Source organism: Hipposideros armiger, unplaced genomic scaffold (genome assembly GCF_001890085.2).
Source record: "Hipposideros armiger isolate ML-2016 unplaced genomic scaffold, ASM189008v1 scaffold_332, whole genome shotgun sequence".
NCBI lineage: Eukaryota > Metazoa > Chordata > Mammalia > Chiroptera > Hipposideridae > Hipposideros > Hipposideros armiger.
The window spans coordinates 1,228,853-1,233,264 of NW_017731682.1; the positions used below are offsets into that span (position 1 = coordinate 1,228,853).

General features: G+C 45.2%; 1 pseudogene across 1 annotated transcript; it reads right to left on the reverse strand.

The window, feature by feature from the left end:
* Window positions 1–367: 367 nt before the first annotated feature.
* LOC109392475 (ATP synthase F(0) complex subunit C2, mitochondrial pseudogene) lies at window positions 368–898 on the reverse strand (annotated as a pseudogene). The gene has a single exon (XR_002126058.1). The product of XR_002126058.1 is annotated as an ATP synthase F(0) complex subunit C2, mitochondrial pseudogene (transcript).
* Between the last annotated feature and the right edge of the window lie 3,514 nt (window positions 899–4,412).

Consider the following 4,412-nt stretch of genomic DNA (forward strand, 5'->3'; position numbering starts at 1 on the left):
TTTGATTTCCTCTAATGTATTCTTCATTTCAGTTGTTGTATTCTTTATTTCTGACTGATTCCTTTTTATGTTTTTTTATGTCCATTTTATGTTTCCTAGCTCTTTGAAGAAGTTGTCACTGAGATCAATGAGAATCTTTATAACCATTGTTTTGAACTCTGAGTCTGGTAGATTGCTTGTTTACATTTTGTTTAGTTCTCTTTCTGGAGCCTTGTTCTGTTCTTTCATTTGGGACATGTTTCTTTTTTTTCTTTCTTTTTCTTTTTTTTCTTATTAATACAGTATTTATTTATCTTTCTTCTGTCAAACCCTGAGCCAACCACTTTCCCCAGGCTGCCTGGGGAGGTATAGGAAAAGGAACATACAGGGCAGACAAGACACAGGACAAAGAACTACGGGAGGTGGCGATGGCTCCTTCACATGGCGAAGAGGATGAGAAAGGCCACCATCAGGCAAAAGAGCCCCATGGCCTCTGAGAGGGCAAAGCCCAGAATGGCGTAGGAGAAGAGCTGTTGCTTCAGAGAAGGGTTCCTGGCATAACCAATGATGAGGCTCCCAAACACAGTCCCAATTCCAGCCCCAGAACCAGCCACCCCAACTGTGGCAGCCCCAGCCCCAATGAACTTGGCTGCTGTGTCGATGTCCCTTGAAATGGCGCTGGTTTGGAAGCTACGGCTAGAAATAAATGATGTCTGGGTATGTGGGGCTGCCAAGCTGCTGAGGCTCTCATCTGTCAGTGTCTCCGGTCGCTTCAGCACCATTGCAGAGAGCGACAGGCTCAGCAGCTGAGAGGTGCTCCTGACCAAGGAGGGGGTGGAAACAAACTTGGTGCACGCGTACATTTTCAGGGGATGAGGGGCTGTGGCAGGAGAGCTGCTCCCAGGGCAGAGAAGACAGAGCTGGGACATGTTTCTTTGTCTCCCCATTTTGGCTGATTCCCGTATTTGTTTCTATGTATTAGGTGGGGCTGCTATATTTCCTGGTCTTGGTAGAGTGGCCTCATGTAGTAGGTGTTCTGTAGGGCCCAGTGGCACAGTCTCCCTGGTCACTTGAGCCGGGTACTCTAAGTGTGTTCCTTGTGTGGGTTGTGTGTGCCCTTCTGTTGTAGTTGAGCCTTGGTTGCTGTTTGAATGTCAATGAGAAGGACTGACCTTCAGGCTGATTGGTTGTGAGGACTGGTCTTGACTACAGTGGAGGAACTGTTGTGTTGGGGCTGACCCTATGGAACAGGATTCACTTTACTTTAGTAGGGCTCTGGTGCCTGCCCAGTGTGCCCTTTGGGTGCGTCATCCCTGGAGGCAGCCAGCTGATGCCCTGGCTAGGTCCAAAGCTAGCTTCTGAGCATGCTGGTTCCCAGGACCTCCTGGGAGGGGCCCCACCAAGTTCAGCCATAGCCTGTGCCCCACCTGAAATGAGCCACAAAGTAATCCTTAGATGGCCAGCATCCTCGCTGGGCTTGGATGTGCCTTGAAGGGCCAAATGTGAACTGAGGCTGGCTGCTGTTAATGCCAGGCTTAGGACTGCTCAGCCAGAGGTACAGGACATACCAAAATAAGATGTTGTTTATTTGGGTTTTGTGAACCTTTAAGAGATTTTAGGAAAGTCTGCAGCATGAGCCTATCCCTAACGCTGACCCTGGCATGAGCTAACACAGGTAGTTTGTGTGGAAAAGCCACTGGAAGCATCTTGGGTGTGCCGGAAAGTTGAGTGGGGTGGGAGTCTCAGAATCACCAGGGTAAGGTGAACAAAGGATTTTAGCCAGTTTGATAGGGACTCAGATATGGCAGCGGCCTACATCTGCATGCTGGGAGGGGGGAAGGGCTCAACAAAGAAACAATGGATCCTGCCAGCACTTCTGTCTGGGAGAAAGCCACCCATCTAGACCTCACCCTAAAGCCAGACAATTCAGTTCCTTCCCATATGTCCCTGGCACCCTTCAAGCTGCTGCACTAGTGCTGGAGTTCACAGCAAGTGAGTCCGTCAGCAAGTAAGTCTGTGTGTGGGCCCTTGAAGAGGATTGCCTTGGAGTGCAACTTCCCTCAGTCTCACTCAGCCACAACCTCCACTGGTTTTCACAACCAGAAATTATGAGGACTTTTATCCCTGGCACTGGAACCCTGGACTGGGAAGCCTGGTGTAGAGCTGGGACCCCTTGCTCCTCTGGAAGGGACCTCCACAGCCAAGATATCTCTCCCCACTTTTAATGGTTACAAGCAGGTATGGTACCAGCCCGTTCCACATCTCTGCCCCTCCTACCAGTCTCAAGGTGGCTTCTTCTGTATGTCTTTAGAGGTAGGACTTCTGCTCAGCTAGACTTCAGGTGATTCTCAATGGTGGTTGTTCTGTAGTTTAGTTGTAATTTTGTTGTGGTCGTGAGAGGAGGTGAGCACAGTGTTTACCTACTTCACCATCTTGACTGAATCCTCTTGTCTTAATCTATGCTAAGTAACTGTGAATTTTTAAAAAGGAGAACAAAAGATAGCCTGTAAGAGAAATAAGTACTGCCTTAAAAAAATGTATCAGTCACAGCTCTTAGACACATAATTGTGGTACATTTGGCTTCATTTAATTTCAAATCACATTTATGAACACCTGCTAGGTGCTAGGGACTGTGTGAAGTTCTAGAGCAGCACTGTCCAATAGAAATATAATGCAAGCCACATATGTATTTTTAAAGTTTCTAGTAGTCACATTACCATGAAAAAGAAATAGGTGAATGTGGTCTGGCCCTGCTGACCTTCAAACTCACCCTACCACTCCAGCCCTCTCCCCTTGAACTTCAACTTCCTTGGTTTTCGAAGTCTTCCCACGAGCCAGTCTCTTCCCACTTGGAGCCCTCCAAGTTCATTTCTTTGCCTGTCAGCTCCTCCCTTGTCTCTGCCATTATACCTTGTCATTTGGTAAAGAATAATGAGTGATGGATGATAGGAGCTGGATATTTAGGAGTGCTTGAACTTTATGAACGAGGGAATAATACTTTCATCCAATCATATAGAATGGAATACAAATGATGGAATTTTGGACTCCATGACAATAGGACTTTCATCTATGATTGTATAGATTGTTTTTGGCATGGAACTTGAAGCCAAGGGGATGAGTAAGACTGTAAATCCACTCTGCACTCTACTTACCAGGCCATGCACTTGGCACAGAGCAGTGTTCTCCTGAAGGAAAGAATGACTTCTAATTTCCACAAACCTACTGTATTAGCCAGAGGCAGCTTTGTGCTAAAAGGGGCTCTGGGGTAGGGCAAAAGGCTTTGTCAACCCCCCTTAAAACACATCTTGTAGGTGGCCCTCTACACTGTCTTTGTATAAATTCTATGTAGTCTAGAATGTGCATATTTGTGTTTTGTAATAATTTTTGGGTCTTAACTACAAGATACTCCTGGGAGAAACAGAGAAAGAACAGAAATATCAATAATGTCAAATAAATCTTCTTTGGGCCCCAACCTGAATCATCTTCCCTCAAGACTCTGGTTCCCTGGCTTTCAGATGGAGTTTCCTATGACAGCAGGAGCTTGGGCTTCTGTCTCAGACTCTCTCATAAGTGAGCCTTACTAAGAATTAGGGGAGAACAGAGTCACATCCAGATGTAGGAAACTTTCTGGAGAAAGGTCTGAGGGGCATGGCCACTGGAGATCCCTATCTTTGTGCTGCAAAACCTCCCTTAGAATATCCCTCCTACTCTACAAACTCACACTATTTTGTTAAAGTTCTACTTTTTGAGCAACATTAGAAAAATTCCAAAATATCTTCTACTCTTCTCCCTTCCCTTCTCCCTACTTCCCATATGCTAATAATCAACCACTAAAAAATGTTTTTGGTGTATATGTTCCAGCAGCGATGGAGGCACAGTCAGTCTCATCTCATAGAGCTTAACTCAGCTTCCAACCTAGTTTTCTCCCAACAGAAAAGTTTAGGTCTGAGGTGATGTCTAGGAATTTGATGTTCAGATTTCCCAAATCCCTTGTTCCTCCTTCATGTTCTGTAACGTGTTTCTAAATGCTGAAGAGACTTAGCTGTGAGTTGCTGATATAATATATGTCAAGGAAAACAAAGTGCCCAGTTCCATCATCACCCCCAAAAAACAAAGCTATTTCTTCCTCGTGTTCTCTGACCATTTGGTAAGTATAGTAAGTCCTCACTTAACATCATCAATAGGTTCTTGGAAACTGCGATTTTAAGCAAAACGATGTGTAACAAAACCAATTTCACCACAGGCTAATTGATATAAACAAGAGTTCAGCTACCTTATGACCCAGCAATCCCACTCTTAGGTATTTATCCAAAAAATCCCAAGACATTAATCCAAAAAAATATATGTACCCCTATGTTCATTGCGGCGTTATTCACAATAGCTAAGACTTGGAAACAACCAAAATGCCCATCGGTAGACGACTGGATTAAGAA